Source organism: Oratosquilla oratoria, chromosome 9 (genome assembly GCF_046742065.1).
Source record: "Oratosquilla oratoria isolate Oo_2021 chromosome 9, ASM4674206v1, whole genome shotgun sequence".
NCBI classification, from domain to species: Eukaryota; Metazoa; Arthropoda; class Malacostraca; order Stomatopoda; family Squillidae; genus Oratosquilla; species Oratosquilla oratoria.
Genome location: NC_134785.1, coordinates 57,841,908 through 57,859,407, shown reverse-complemented (window position 1 = coordinate 57,859,407; position 17,500 = coordinate 57,841,908). Strand labels below are relative to the sequence as shown.

General features: G+C 41.2%; 1 long non-coding RNA gene across 1 annotated transcript in view; it reads right to left on the bottom strand.

The window, feature by feature from the left end:
• Nucleotides 1–10,244, bottom strand: part of LOC143028451 (uncharacterized) — a 42,511-nt gene extending 32,267 nt beyond the window's left edge. The window contains exon 1 of the long non-coding RNA XR_012966733.1: nt 9,966–10,244. This is a non-coding gene — a long non-coding RNA (uncharacterized LOC143028451). The remainder of the gene's footprint in view (nt 1–9,965) is intronic.
• Between the last annotated feature and the right edge of the window lie 7,256 nt (nt 10,245–17,500).

Below are 17,500 nucleotides of genomic sequence, written 5' to 3'. Positions count from 1 at the left end.
TCACTGTAAGGAGGACCTTTTCCCCTGGCGCTGATATCACATCCAGGAAGTCACTCAGAACTAAGGCCTTTATTGTGTCGCTAGGTTTAATCACGTTTCTGTTTAGTTGCCGTTTATTCTCAGTAACATGATAACTTTGTAAATACACTACATTTTCTTTTTTTTGCATAAATGTATTTTTTACATTGATTTCACCCGTGATCTGTTGTAATTATTCAAATTCCCAACAGTGAATGTATCAAACTGGACACTTTTTTTTTTTCTTAGTCCCGAATACCAATGTAAAGTGACACCCTCTTCAGTTTTTTTTTTTTTTTTTTTTTTTTTTTTTTTATTAGACGAACCAAAATAAGTCTAGCTGTATCCTTCAGGCCTTTTGGGATGTATCGTTCTTCCCACATCTGTAGGATCAAGGTGAAGAACCTCGTGTTCAACGCCTGTCCACCTAGTTGTAGAAGTTCAACAAGGATATTGTCTGGTCTAAGAGATTTTTGTTTCTTTCTGTGTTTGAGAGCATTTTGATACTCTCGGTATGAAGGTGGAACGTTCATCCATGGTTCTTGTGTGTAGTGGGGTACGTTCCTCAGAAAGTTCTCAAAAGAACTCGAAGAAGAAGAAGAAGAAGAAAAAGAAGAAGAAGAAGAAGAACACGAAGAAGAAGAAAAAGAACACGAAGAAGAGGAAGAAAAAGAAGAAGAAGAAGAAGAAGAAGTAGAAGATGAAGAAGAAGAAGTTGAAGATGAAGAAGTGTTCTCTCTAGTGTTGAAGAATATCTGCCAGAAAGCCAGTGCCTCATAGTCCACAACTTCCAATACCAAGCAGAGCTGGGTGCGTTCCTCGATTTTGGGTAATGCGTTAGCGTTCCTGCGTTCATCCGGCCGCGGTTAGTGCGCTCCTGGAAAAGCGTTCCTCAAATGCTTTTGCTCAGTGCGTCCCTGCGTTCCTGCGTTAGCGCTCCCAATCTATTAAAGCGTCCCCCCAAAAAAAGTAATGCGTTCCTCAAAAAACTTGAAAAAGTATACATATATATATATATATATATATATATATATATATATATATATATATATATATAAATTTAACCCACTGTCGGAGAAACAAAGCAAAAGAAACAAACGATATGTATATTTTGACCACAACTGTGATCCTCTTCAGCAGATAAGTACAAAGGTTAGATGGCATGAATATATACGATAAGAATGGTACATAATAGGAACACGGGAAGGTGGCTCGAGTTACATGTCCGAAGTGGGGCGGACTCGAGATAGGTGGCAACAATCTATTAAGCTGTTAATAGATTGTGTGGTGAGGATTATGGCTAGGGTGGAATATAGATGGGGTGGGTGAAGACCGTTTTCTTGCGCTAAGTCGTACCAGATAGGCGACTTCCTGGTGTGTGTGTGTGTGTGTGTGTGTGTGTGTGTGTGTGTGTGTGTGTGTGTGTGTGTGTGTGTGTGTGTGTGTGTTTGATTAACTATGGTCTTGGATCACGTGTTGGACTCGTGATCGACACCTACTACCCTCCCGGAAGAGATCTCAGTGGAATGAAGACTATTGACTCGTCGGGCTATATATGAGCTCTGAGCTCATCTGATAGTGTAATATCTGTCGATTACGAATCTACCATGTGATTCACGACCATGGTGAATCACACACACACACACACACACACACACACACACACACACACACACACATACACACACACACACATACACACACACACACATACGCATAAACACTCACACACGCATAAACTCACACACACACAAGTCGGGACAGCGCAGTGGTAGCGTTCGCAAATGCTGCTACAGCGGTCCGAGTGCGAATCCCGCCCAGGGCTGGAAGAAATCCAGTATCGCTGCGAGTCGTTACTCCAACTCTCGTGAGCGGGGAGTTGTGTGCATGTAAGGTCACAACACTACCCATAGATCGCTCACATATGAGCTCTGAGCTCTTCCGGGAGGGTAAAAACTGTCGATCACGAGTCCAATACGTGATCAAAGACCATGTTGAATCACACACACACACACACACACACACACACACACACATACTTGATGTTCTCGTTTGAGGGGTTATAATTACCGATCACAAGACCAACATGTGATCCAAGACCATGGCGAATCATACACACACACACACACACACACACACACACACACACACACACACACACATACTTGATGTTCTCGTTTGAGGGGTTATAATTACCGATCACAAGACCAACATGTGATCCAAGACCATGGCGAATCATACACACACACACACACACACACACAAATAAACAAACAAACACACTTAAAGACACACACACATACGCACACTTTGTTCTTGTATTACAACGACAATGTCACCTTCTTTCGTGTGAAAGTGTCACACTCGCCATTCTGCTTTCTTTTGTTTCCCACGATTATGTCCTTCCTCAGTTGCATCTCCCTCCTATACTTAGCTGGAAGGTCTCAACTGATAACCGACCACAAATATGGTCAAGCATTCCGTGAGAGATCGGATATAGGATAAATTCCTCGCTGAAATTAAAGTCTGCTACAGTACAATAATTCCACCGTTATTTTGATGTTGTCAGCAAAATTAGCACTTGAAAATGAATGGAGAAAAAAAATAACGGAATTGGTATGAAATTTGTTATATCGGTGAAGTAGCTTTCTCGAAGATTTAAAGGAAACGGAGGGTTTGAATTCACGGACTATCGGGCACTTCCAGCGCGCCATTGGTCCAACACCCTATCTCCCTGAGTGAGGCAAACCGACTCGGTACCGTCAGCCATCCTGTGCGTACGCTTATATCTACAGGATGTCTGTCGGTTCGTCTCATTAACAAGGTTCCTTTGCGCATGCGGCCATTGTTGGAGAGGATTCATTACATGGTATTACACTCAAACCTGTCCTATGATATACCAAAATTATGCCCGTGAATATTTCGTTGTTGCGCTAATACAACTTTGATTCCCAAAATGTATCCTATTTGCAAAAGAACCATTGTCTTAAATGTATTAAACAATTAATAATGAGAGACATATCTGCATAGTGCCGATATATTAATTATGGTTCAGTCTTGGTTATCCGCAATAGTGCACGATTGTTTTATCTGGCTTGTCAACGTTGATTTACCCAAATGGCAAAAAACTATGTCATTGGTAACATCATTGCGTACAAGTTGTCCACATCTGAAGATGACGATAATTAAGATTATCGATTATGTCCTTCGGTAGATGTCGACAAGATTGGGTACTGGCTGTCGACGACTTTGGGACTAGTTGTCGACGAGGATGGGTAATGGTTGTTGGCGAAAATGGTATTGTTTGTCGACGACTTTGGGACTAGTTGTCGACGAGGATGGGTAATGGTTGTTGGCGAGGATGATAGTTTGTCGACAAGTTTGGGCACTGGTCGACGAGATTGGGATGTCGACCTCAGAGATTGGCGACATCCCTCTGAGGTTGCTGATGTCGAAGGGTGATGAGGTTCGCATAAATTGTGTCCAAGCTTGTTCCCCTCTACAGCTCAGAAGCCTGGACCAACTACAGACGTCTTATAAAAGCGTTGAAGGCTTTTTACATACGGTGTCTTCAAAGAATACTGGACATAACATATCAAGACAAAGTGCCAGACACTGAAGTCCTACAACGTGCACAAATCTCAAACAATGAAGCACTGCTTGCAAAGCGAAAGCTGCAATGGTTGGGTCACCCCATTCCCATGCCTGAGATCGGCCTTACCCGACAATTTAAAGGCAACTACCTGATGCGCTTCGCAATGCGGGGGTGGGGGGTCATAAAAATACAAAGATCAGCTAAAAAAAAAAAAAAAAAAAAATCTCAAGAGGTGTAACATCGAACCAATCACTCCTGAAACCATCGCCTCTGATCGCGCCTTATGACACAAAAAGTCTTCACAAGGGTTTAAACATCTTGAATCTGCTCGCAACCAAATACGGAATAACCGGCGGACAAAAAAGACACCAGCTCAACAACAGAGTTTATCCACCTGATCCAGATCCGACCTGCCCGGAGTGTGAAAGGATATGTGGATCAAAAACTGGACTCCACAGTCACCTCCGTTGGCACCAGCGACAAAGACCTCAATATCACGATCCAACTTCAATCAAACCATCTCACCTCACCGGAGCTCTCCTTCTCACCTCCTCGATCCTCACTCTATCCAGCCTAGCAACCCCTATCATACTTCTCAAACATGTCATCTCAAACACATTCAAACTCTTCCTCTTATGTTCCATGTCTCTGTCCCACAATCACCCCTTCATACAATCTCCTCTTAGTATCCATTCCCAAATGTCTATTTCTCATTACACTTTTTAATCCCCCAAGGCATTTACGTGCTTCTCTCAATCTACAGTCTAACTCCACCTCCACTCCACCTTTTCCTGCCACATTCGCATCCAAGTATTTACAGCTATCCAGTTCTTCCAGTCTCTCTCCCTTAATACTTCCAATTTGCTGCCACAGTCTCCCCTTGTACATCTTATCACTTTACATTTACCCATATTTATCTTCAACTTTCTTCTCTCGCACACCTTCCCAAACTCTTCACTAACTTCCTTGATCCATCTTCTGATCCTGCTACAAGCGCACTGTCGTCAGCAAACAACAACTTGCTTATCTCCCATTTTTCCCTATTTTCTTTAACCATCTCCAATCCCAGACCCATTATCTTTGTATTAACGTCTTGCACCTTTCCATCCATGCATAAACTGAATAGCCAAGGCGACATATCACATCTCTGGCTAAGGCCCACTTTTACCTCAAACCACTCTCTCTCCATTTCTAATCCTAACACAAGCTGTACTACTCTCGTAAGAACTCTTGACTGCTCTTGAAAGCTTTCCTCCTATCCCATATATCTGCAATATCTCCTACAGTGTCCTCCTGTCTAACCTGTCATAAGCTTTTTCCAAATCCATAAAGGCCCCAAAAACATCCTTACCTTTTCCTAAAGCTTTCTCACATATCTGCCTTACCACAAAAATCTGATCCACGCAACCCCTACCTGTCCTAAACCCACATTGTTCTTCACCAATTACTTCCTCTGTTCCTCTCCTAATCCTCTCAATCAAAACCCTCCCATAAGCCTTCCCAATTACACTCAACAAACTGATCCCTCTGAAACTACTACACTCACACTTGCCCCCTTTTCCCTTGTAAAGTGGAACTATATAGGCACACCTCCAGTCCTTGGCACTGTTCTCCACCAATTACTTCCTCTGTTCCTCTCCAAATCCTCTCAATCAAAACCCTCCCATAAGCCTTCCCAACTACACTCAACAAACTGATCCCTCTGAAACTACTACACTCACATTTGTCCCCTTTTCCCTTGTAAAGTGGAACTATATTGGCATACCTCCAGTCCTCGGCACTCTACCCTCTTTTAGACAAACAATTAACAACCTCACCAGTCAGTCCACCATCACTGTACCTCACTTTTTTCGACCTCCGCATGACACCCGTCTAACCCAGGTGGTTTACCCTACTCTTATCGTTTTAATGACTGCTTTCACCTCATCTTCCCTTATTTCTCCTCCATTTCCCTCACACATCACTGTCATTTTCTTAGTACTTTCTACTGCAACTACCTTTCCTTCCCTATCTTCCTTCACATTTAGCAACTCCCTAAAATACTTGCTGCTGTCTCCTCCATTATCATCTCTCCATCTGCACCCTTTACCTTTTCTTCTCTTCTTGATTCGCCTCCTCTTCCTCTCTTAATTTCTCTCTTTATTAGTTTTAAAATATTCTGTCATACTCTTACCCTATTTCCCATCTGCTCTCCTCTTTGCCTCCTTTATCTTATGTTTTACTTCTCTTCTCTTTTCTTTGTACCTCTCATGATTCTCTCGTCCTATTTTGTAACCAATCTATGAATGCTTGACTCTTCTCTTCTACAACCTTCTTTGTTTCATCACCCCACCACTTACTACCCCTCCTTCTATTTCCTCCCGTCCTCCTTGTTCCACACACCAATTTTGCACACCTTGTGACTCCGTCCTTGAGTCATCCCCATTCCTCCCCCACTCCTAGTTCTACTATATCTTCACTCCCCCCTACTCCTCTCTCAGCTTCTTCTTGTACTCCTTCTCTTTTTCTTTCTCATTTAAGGAATTTACTCTAAGCACCTCCCTATTTTCTGTCCTTTTCCTCTTTCTCCATCTATCCTTCAACCTCAACTTACCTTCCACCAAAAATCATCTGATATTCCCTCACTCTCTCCCCTTAGAACATGTATATCCAAAACTCTTCTTAAAATTCTCTTGGTTACCACTATCACTATGTAGTCCACTAACGTCCTGTCTATCACCCTTCCACCCACCACCCTCTTCCATGTGTACTTATGCTTACATTTCTTCCTAAACTATGTATTTGCTATCATCAACTCTCTTTCTAGACACATCTCCACCATGAACTCTCCACAACGATTTTTTCACGTTACTCCAGACGTCCCAACTACTCAGTCAATTGGTTCATCTCCTACTCTAGCATTAAGATCTCCCAATACCATTACATTGACATTTCTCCCTAATCCCTCTATGCACTCACATCTATCCAAAAAGCCTCCCTTTCCTCTATACTCTTCTCACTACCAGGCCCATATGCACTTACAAAAACCCACATATCCCTTCCCAGTTTCACTTTCATCCACATTAACCTTGAAGAAGCCTTCCTCCCCTCCACCACACGATTACCTATCTCTTCATTTACTAGTGTAGCCACCACTTCTTTCCCTCGTTCTCTCTTCACTCCTGACACCTTCCCCACTACACTCCTAAACTCAAACTTGCCCCTCCCTTTCAGCTTGGATTCACGCAACGCTAACACATCCATCTTTCATCTTACAAACATACTGCCTATCTCTGCCCTTTTACTCCCATCTGTACAACATCCACGCACATTAAGACTCAAACCTCAAGGTTCCGGTTGGAAAACTTCTGCTAAAGAGTCAGGGATAAACTCTAAGACTCCTGTGTTTTCTACTCCCACTTACGTCAATCTGTCAGAATGTCTCAACACACACACACACACACACACACACACACACACACACACACACACACACACACATATATATATATATATATATATATATATATATATATATATATACATACACATATATGTATGTGTGTGATTCACCATGGTCTTTGATCACGTGTTGAACTCGTGATCGACAGCTATTTCCCTCCCGTAAGAGCTCAGAGCACATATATGATCGATCTATGGGTAATGCTATGATCTTACACGCACACACACTCCCAACTCTCCGCCCACGAGAGTTGGAGTAGCGACTCGCAGCGCAGTGATACTGAAACTATTTAAGCCCTGGGCGGAATTCAGGCCCGGACCTCCGTAGCGGCACCCGGGAACTCTACCAACTGCGCTATCGTGATTCACCACGGTCTTGTATTTTTTTGCTCATTATATATATACATATATATACATATATATATATATATATATATATATATATATATGTGTGTGTGTGTGTGTGTGTGTGTGTGTGTGTGTGTGTGTTACAGTAAGAACACGTACCTAGGGATTACGCGTAATCCCTGAATGTTTATTCAAGTGAATACGCGTAATCCCCGTTTCACTAACCTAACCTAACCTAACCTAACCTTAGGTTAGGTTAGGTTAGGTTAGGTTAGTGAAACGGGGATTACGCGTATTCACTGAATAAACATTCAGGGATTACGCGTAATCCCGTACGTGTTCTTACTGTAACGTATATATATATATATATATATATATATATATATATATATATATATATATATATATGTGTGTGTGTGTGTGTGTGTGTGTGTGTGTGTGTGTGTGTGTGTGTGTGTGTGTATCCATATGATGTATATGTATGCACACACGCGAGCCCGCACACACACACAAACATATATATATATATATATATATATATATATATATATATATACGCATATACATATACAGTACACATACATAGATCAAAAGGCAGGACGTGCGCGCGGGAGGGATAACTGTCGGTCACGATTCCAACACGTGATCGAAGACCATGGTGAATCACACACACACACACACACACACACACACACACACACACACACACACACACACATATATATATATATATATATATATATATATATATATATATATATATGTGTGTGTGTGTGTGTGTGTGTGTGTGTGTGTGTGTGTATTTATACAAATTTTACACATATAGATATAGATTATATCAAAAGGGAGGACTTCTGTCCTTGAAATTTATAACATCGTACTAAAGAGATGAAATCATAGGGATGGTTCAGGAAAATTTAAAGAGGACAGCATATTGGACGAATAGTGGAAATGCGGAGTAATGATTATCTATTTTCAAATGAGTCTAGTCTCCAATCACAAAATACTTGTTCTGTACGACACGTAACGTCCCTAAAATGTAAACTCACAATACTCCATCCGGAGTGAAAGAGTTACAATTTTCTTTGGTTTCCGCATGAGCACAAAGGGATGTCGTTGATAACAAAGAGCGTACAAATAACCGTTTAACCGTCGTAACGGTTTTCTAGTACTTGAGTACTTGCCTGACGACGATAAAGTGCGTCTCTCGTGCACTGCGATCGCTTGTGAAGGTGGCGGACGCACGCAAGGCCAGGTTATCTCGATCTCGTACAGGGAGCATTTGAGATGGAAAATTGGAACGCAAGGGGAGTACTTGAGGGCACGTCGTGTACTAATTTTATTTATTTATCTGTTATATGTTTATTTATTTATTCATTTATTCACTTGTTCATCCATTTATTTATTCATTCATTTACTAGCATCTAATAATCTACCCATTTATTAATTAGTACTCTTAATTCATTACTCAATTCTATATACTTACCAATCTATTCACTTATTCATCTATTTATTAATTGACTTTTTATCTATTTATCTTTTATATATTTACTTATCTAGATATCTATGTATATATCTATTTCTTTATCTATTCATGTATTATTTTATTCATTTATTTATTTATCTATGTGCTTATCATCTTATTTACTTAATTGTATATTTATTTGTCCATTCATTCATCTATTTATACAGTAATTACCAAACATGATTACTGGCCATGGGTACCCCAAAACCCTTTTTCATTGATACTATTCCTCCAAAATTCATGATTTTTTGTCCTTTGCCCCAATTTTTCCATTACCATACTCAACATCATTATCTTACATTTTTTTTTATCATATGGACGCTATGTGCGATAAATATAACCTTTTAACGTTTATGTTTTCCTTTTCTACTTTAAAGAACAACAATCTCACAAATAGAGAAGTTACAATTTCTCCATGTGTTGATTTTTTTGAAACCAGCAGACTACAACTTCCTCTGTCGAATTCGAAATCACTCCCAGTGAAACAATTTACTCCTCTGAGAAACATTGCTGTAGGCTAAATAGATAAATAAACCAATAGAATGCGAATTGAATGGTTCATTACATTGAGATGTCTTGTAAACCTCGCGTGGCGTTAACCTAAAGCAAAATTTTAAAATTATGTAAATCTGTTTTATTCCCCTTTAGCAATTGCAGTAGGCTTCAACTTATCTGAATTATTTCCTTCTGTACACTCTTGTTTTTATTCTGCCTGTCTCCAGGTTATGTTATTCAATGGGGTCACGGTATTGCCCATAAATCGGCTTATATACAACATTTGAACGCTTATACGGGAGGGAAGTGGCTGTCGATCACGAGCCCAGCACACAATCCAAAACCATCAATCCCTCACACACTTGCACACACTAAAATAATAATAGAAATGTATTCCTTTTGCATCTTCGACCGGATCAGGCTGACTCACATTATCCAATATCATGACGTTACACATGCACACCAACATGCACTTGCACCAGAGAGAAGAAGTAGAAGAAAGTCCGGTTTTCAAGAAGGACGTGGAGATGATAACTTCACTACCGTTTCCCTGTGTAGCACCTCTCAACCGGCGGCGTCAGCGTGCATTTGCAAGATGTCGTCATGCTTGGCTATCCCGTCCTCACCACCGCCACCACAGCCTGCACCAACCACAGCAAACCCCGGTCGCAGTTCTGCAGCGGGAGGGTTGCATAGCGGCAAAACGCGGGCTTTACAAATGCGAGATAGAGGTGGGAAGGAGGAGGAGGAGAGTAGGGTAAAACGAGAGGAAGGCAGGCAGGCAAGACAGGAGGGGGAGGAGGGGAGGAAGTGTAGGTTTGAAAAGTATCTTGCGTTCGTCTCCGTGCGTGCATACTATATGTACGTGCACTAACGTGCGCGTGCGTATTTATCTAACTGTCGTATACAGTAAAGGACAATGCTCGTGTGGTCCTGTCTTCTATCTTCCAATTTATCATATATTGTCTCAAGTTCATGTATGGTTCCAACATGGTTTACATCAGGCATGTCAAACTTGGGGTACCTCAAGGATCGCATGTGATGTCATGAGAGCCACACATATCTACCCGTTATAACTAATTGAAGTATTTATGAATGCAAAGTAGTTAAAAAATAAATGGCAATATATATTTGCAGTTTGCAATATTATGAAGTACATTGTACGAAAATTACGGTATTTAAAAAATGAAAATTTATTTGCTACTACTGAATAATTTTTGGTATTTTGTTCTGATTTTTACCCCTCTTTTTACTAACAATATTTGGTATGTATGGCTGAAATGTCCGTGCAATTTCTACTTTAATAAAATATGACAAGTGTTGATCAGTTAACCTTGTTGTCTGAGAAGTTTTTGTTTAATTCATGAAAGAAACCTACTGTGCATGACAATCTTTGTGGCAAAATTTCTGAAGGTTTTAAACTTTTCAGGAAGGTATGAAAAGACAACCATGCATCCTCACTTCAAAATATTTTGCTCTGAATGTAGAATTAGACTACATTTCTAATAGCTCCATTTGCATACTTTCTTCTGCCTTAGCAACATCAAAGGAGAATGGTGCTGAAAATAATGCAAATTGATGTTCAAAAGATGAGAAATCACAAAATATTTTTTTAAATTCCTTTGACAACAATTCCAGAGGGCTGTCTTAGCAAGGCTAAGTACAGGTTCATTATTGGTATTGTTTTCCAACTCTTTACAAGCAGGAAAGTGAACTAGATTTACATTTGACAAGTATGACTTCCATGAACTTGTTTTTGTAATGAAGTACTTGTTATCATACAACTGAGTGATGAGTTTGTTTCTATCTTGTAATTTCATATTTAAGTGTAGAAACCTTTTGTGGGCCGCAGAAGTGCTTTTATTTGCCATGTTTGGTCTATACCCTTAATTTCAAATTATCATATTTAGATTTGAATTCATATATTGTTCCAGATTGGACTATGTAACCTTCTAAGCTACTTTAAGTATTTATGCGTTTGTACGGAAAATTTTATTTCTTCATATCCTTTAGACATATAGTCTATTTTAACTTGTTCTCACGACCTCTAACCCTCCTTTCCCTAATCAAGACATCTCTACTGTCAATACAGTCTATTATTACCTGCTGGATAGTGCCCTGAGCGTAGGCATGCCCGTGTTGTTCTTTTCAGGTGTTGGAGTGTCTTCTCTGTAAGGTTTCGGGGTTGTTGGACTTTGACTGTCTTTCCTGAGGAGCTTGTTTAGCTATCTAGGTGTGTGTATGTTTCTTTGTGGGTGCTTGGTGTGTTCTATGTTGTAGATGTTTGAATGGTATGTTGCAGGTGTCTTTTTTCTGTTGGTAGCTTTTGTGAAATCTAGTGTGAAGGTTGTGTGATGTTCAGAGTTTTCGCGTAAATCCTTTTCCTGTCATTTTCATGTGGTATTCTAGTGGAAAGATTTTGGTTTCTGTATGTAGGTATCCAATATGGGGTGGTTAACAGTAGATGCACCCTTTTATTACCCATTGTTTTCCATTCTGTAGTGTTTGTAAATTGTTTGTGTTCGTCTTGTTGTTTGTTGGGAACTATGCTGTAGTAATGGGTGGTTCTTATGAATTACTTGTAGATACTAATGATATATATTTTTTTGTCAGATCTATGAAATGTGGGCTGAAAATCAAATGGTTATCAAATGTTTGCCTTTTTTTTTAGCTCTTTTCTAAGGGATCTGGCCATTTCATTTTACTTTTTCTTTTTTTCATGGTTGTCTGGAGTAATGTTATTGATTACTGGGGTGAAGTTTCTTTCCTTTTTTGAGCCATTGTTCCAATTTGTTCAAGTAGGCTTTGGTGTTCTTTGCTGCTATGTTGTATTTACGTGCCGAGAGAAGATCGGTGTTTAGTTCTGGTTCTGGAGAAAGTATTGTACCTTGAGGAACTCCATTGTACAGCCTTTTTGTACCTCATATTTGGTTGTTTTGGGTTACTCTGCATTGTCTTCTTGTTATAAAGTTGGTTAACCAATTCTTGCCGTTGTTATGAATGTCTGTCTCAATTATCTTTTTGGATAGTGTCTGGGAACCTTGTCGAGAGTTATTTTCACTTCAAACATGATTGGTCGTTTTGAAATACCCACCTCGCCAACCAACACATACACACACGCGCGCGCGAGACTCGATGACACAGTGGTGGCGATCGTGGCCGCCACTACGGCGGTTCGGGATTGAATCCCACCCAGGGCTGAAATAATTTCAGTATTGCTGCGCTGCGAGTCGTTACTCCAACTCTCGTGGGCGAGGAGTTGTGTGTGTGTGTGCGTGTAAGGTCATAATATTACACATGGATCGGTCATACATGAGTTCTGAACTCTCTTCCGGGAGGGAAATGGCTGTCGATCACGAGTCTAACACGTGATCCAAGACCATGGTGAATCACACACACGCACGCACACACATAGACACAGACACAGATTACTAGACAATCTAGAAGCACATGGGATAGTAGGGCATATTCGCCGATGAATATCTGAATGGTTGTTTGGTCGTAAGCAATGCGTTGTTCTGAATGGGAAATATTCAGACTGGCATTGTGTATTAAAGCGGAGTGTCTTAGGGATCAGTGCTAGGTCCTGAATTCTTTCTGATACACTGTATATTAACGACCTAGATGAAAAAGTAAGGCGTAAGTTATCCAAATTTGCAGATGTTACCAAGATTACAATTAGGATGATATCCATAACACAGCAACAAGAATAACAAAGTATTTTGAACAGTTTTTATTTTGTGATTGGGCGGAAATTTTCCATGTGTTTTTTTGAATATAGATAAATGTAAAGTACTTGATATTGGTAATAGTAAAGTCCAAACCAACTACACTGTGAATGGTGTACAACTGACAACGTAGAATAAGAGAAAAACCTTGTTGTGATCTGAAATGATCTCAAACCTAGCAAACAGTGCTCGGAAATCATTAGAACCGCAAATAAGGTAGTTGGTTGTATAGGTGAGTTTTTGAGTTTAGAAATGAAGAAATTATTCTTAATCTTTACAATGCCCTAGTCAGACCTAACCTAGAATACTGTGTACAGTGCTGGTCTCCAAATTACAAGAAGGATATGCAAAAGCTAGAAAGAGCACAGCATAGAATAACAAAGCTCATTCCTAGGTTGAGGAACAAGCCATACGAAGAGCGCTTAAAGGAACTAAATTTGTTTAGTTTCTCGAAACGGAGAATGAGAGGACTAACTGAGTTCTTCAAAATTGTCAAAGGAATTGAAAACATGGATGTGGAAAAATATTTTTAAATTAACACCTCCAAAACAAATTCGGGATGCAATATTGTAGAAAAACGATTTCAAGTAAAGGTAGCAAAGTACATTTTCTTTGATCGCGTTGATATATTGAATGGTTTACCATTCAACGCAATCGATTGTTCCACTGTATATTCAAAAAATGTCTCGACATTTACATAGGTGCAAATCTCCGACTAGAATTATTTACTTCTAGATTAAAGAAAACATATGAAAAAAAAGAAAAAATAATATTAATGATAAATTAAGTAACGAAACAGCCATGTAAGACCAACAGGTCTGTTGCTGTTCGTTTGTCCATGTAACACATACACCCACACTCGCATGTACGCACACACTCACTCACTCATTCACACACACACACACACACACACACACACACACACACACACACACACACACACACACACACACACACACACACACACACACACACTAGGGGCACTGTGGTTAGAGTTCTCGCCTGCCACTACAGCGGTCCGGGTTCGACTCCCGCCCAGGGCTGAAATAATTTCAGTATCGCTGCGCTGCGGGGTGCTACTCCAACTCTCGTGGGCAGGGAGTTGGGGGTATGTGTGCGTGTAAGGTCACAGTATTACCCATAGATCGGTCATACGAGCTCTGAGCTCTCATCCGGTGGTTAACTATTGATCACGAGTCCAACACGTGATCCAAGACCATGGTGAATCACACTAGTTTGTTGGTGTAATTATATCAAGACCATCTGAGGTCTTGAGTTCCCCGCATTACACCACTGGAAGCCGGTACCCCGCTTCTGTTGGGAAAGTTGCTTGTTTGTGTTTGTTTGTTTGTTTGTGTGTGTGTGTGTGTGTGTGTGTGTGTGTGTGTGTGCGCGCGCGCGCGTGTGTGTATGCGTGTGTGTGTCCGCGCGTGTGTGCAATCACATAAGTGTATATGTATGTACGTGTGTGTGTGTGATTCACCATGGTCTTGGATCACGTGTTGGACTCGTGATCGACAGCTATTTCCCTCCCGGAAGAGAGCTCAGAGCTCATACATGACCGATCTATGGGTAATGTTGTGACCTTACACGCACACACACACACACACACACACACCCAACTCCCCGCCCACGAGAGTTGGAGCAACGACTCCCAGCGCAGCGATACTGAAATAATTTCAGCCCTAGGCGGGATTCGAACGCTACCACTGCGTCGTCGAGTCGTATGTGTGTGTGTGTAATTCACCTTGGTCTTTGTATCACGTGTTTTACTCGTGATCGACAGCTATTTCCCTCCCGGAAGAGAGTTCAGAGCTCGTATATCCGATCTATGGGTAATGCTATGACCTTACACGCACACACACACCCAACTCCCCGCCCACGAGAGTTGGAGTAACGACTTGAAGCGCAGCGATACTGAAATAATTTCAGCCCTGGGCAGGATTCGAACCAGGTACCGCCGATACCTCCGTACTGACAGTCTGAGACTCTACCAACCGCGCCGTGTGTGTGTGTGTGTGTGTGTGTGTGTGTGTGTGTGTGTGTGTGTGTGTGTGTGTGTGTGTGTGTGTGTGTGTGTGTGTGTGTGTGTGTGTGTGTGTAAGGTCACACTATTACCAACATATCGGGTCATAAATGAGCTCTTATCCGGGAAAATAATATGTATCGATCACGAGTCCAACACGTGATCCAAAACCATGGTGAATCTACATTGGTTTTATACTGAATACCCACCTCTGCCTTCGGGGAGCCTCCGCCATAAAACACACAAAACTCATGTCGTCTGTGTTGCCAGACAACAAAATCTTCGCATCATTATCTGCCACCGCTTTCTTTGTTTCAGATATTGATAAGCGCCGATGATTGTCCGCGTCCGCGTTGTAGTACCCCACCCCCTCCCCTTTCTACCTTCGAGTTGTTTTTCTCTGGGCAACTTGTGCTACAAAGTCCTCTGTGAAGGGCACCGTCCTAGCCTCCCGATAGGGGGGGAGGTTTCTGACGTTAAATCAGATCAATTTGTGCCACACGCATAAAGCCATAGCAACCATAGCTTGAAATACTAACTGCGACGTATTTTTTTTTCAAGAACTGCGACGTATTGATTTTTTTTTTTCAAGAATTCGGTAACAATGGTAACAATGCTCAGTGTCTTTTGTGTAAGCAAATCTATTCAAGAAAAGACGTGAAGCAACTAATTTGAAAAAAAAAAAAATGCAAATACAAAGAACAGAATGCTTAGATGCTACAAGTGCAGAGCAAAGGGACATGGTAGAAAAACCTTTTCAGAAAGTTAAGTCTAATATTAGACAGGAGACAGTTGAAGAGTGTTTTACAGATACTGGTGTCACAATTACTATGGGTACCAGTATTTTTATTGATCTTTTTTTATTACAGACGTGTGATCGAACATATTGGCTGGTTTTTCACTTTTGAGTCTAACCACACATAACTATGATTTCGAAATAGTAAACTTTGTATTAGCAGTACAGTCATTACAAAAATACACACTAAAAACTACATTTGCACAAAATTTGATAAGTGGTCAATTTTCACATTAGCTCGCACTTTGCGTGATTCCCGAGGGAAAAAATCCCTATCAGTTTTGAATGAGTTTGTCTGCGCTGTACATAAAATACAGTTGTTTTAAAGCAAGGTTTTCATCGGAAGCAATATATAACATAACTGAAAAGCGTAGGAGGCTTACTACACCTCACTGTGGTATAGTGCTATGAGGGGCCCTGGCATTCGACACGAGCAGGGCACCATAGTGTTTGCACCAGTGTTGTGGCGTGCCCGACCCCCAGACGCTTTCCAGTACAAGGACCCTTTGTTACGGCCACAAGGCCCTCATTGATACATGTGTACGACGTGGCATCGTCTTCCTTCTGCGTAAGGAGAACGACGTTGCCCCCATGTCAGTCTATGGCCGCCTGTCTTACTGTGAGCGTGTATATCATTACTGTAGCTCTTCTGTACGCTTAACGTCACAATAAAGATTCCAAACATCGTCCCCCGCATTTCAGTTGCATACATTACACTCACCACTCAACCATGGAACAAGATGAACTGAAGAACGGTAACATTTGCCTCACCTAAAAGTTTTGTAAGATTCACGAATATGATGAACCGAAAATAATAATAATAATGATAATAACAAAGACTCTCTGTGTGTGACAAAACCTCCTGAAGTGTCAGTTAAGCGATCCTGAATGGGCTACACTGTCACAATGAACGGGCGAGCCTGCATCAATTGTAACCGATGTAATACCACTTTCCTTGCCTCAACAATGCCCTTCAGTCAACCACTGTTGAATCTGCACCAACACATTTAGACTCACGTGACGAAAGTCAAGAAGATTACCAGAGATGCATGGAAATAACGAAGGCAGATATTGATAAGAGATTTGCAGGAATAGAAATGGAAAACAACTACAGAGGCAACTTAGTGAACGGACCAGGTACCAACATCGACGTGGAGCGATTGACCTCGTGGAATCAGAATGGAGCGGGCGGCCGCTATCTGACGCGCTGGCCTGCCTTCCCTGATTGACCCAAGGCTAACGTAATCCAGTGCAATTGTGTAATAATGCACCACGGGATTATATACTAACTACATGTAAATCAGTTCAGTTCCGACTAACTAATAAGGACAAGAACTCTCACTTAAACCTCTTTCCTTCCACTCCATAGTCTACACAGGCTTTACTGGCGCACTCCATCCTGATGCCACGTGATCAACCGCACCATATGGCTGTACCAATTACGTGGCAGCAGAATGGAGCGCGCGACCGCGATCTGACGCGCTTGCCTGATCTGTCATCTATACCTCGACCCAGTGTAGCCTGTCTA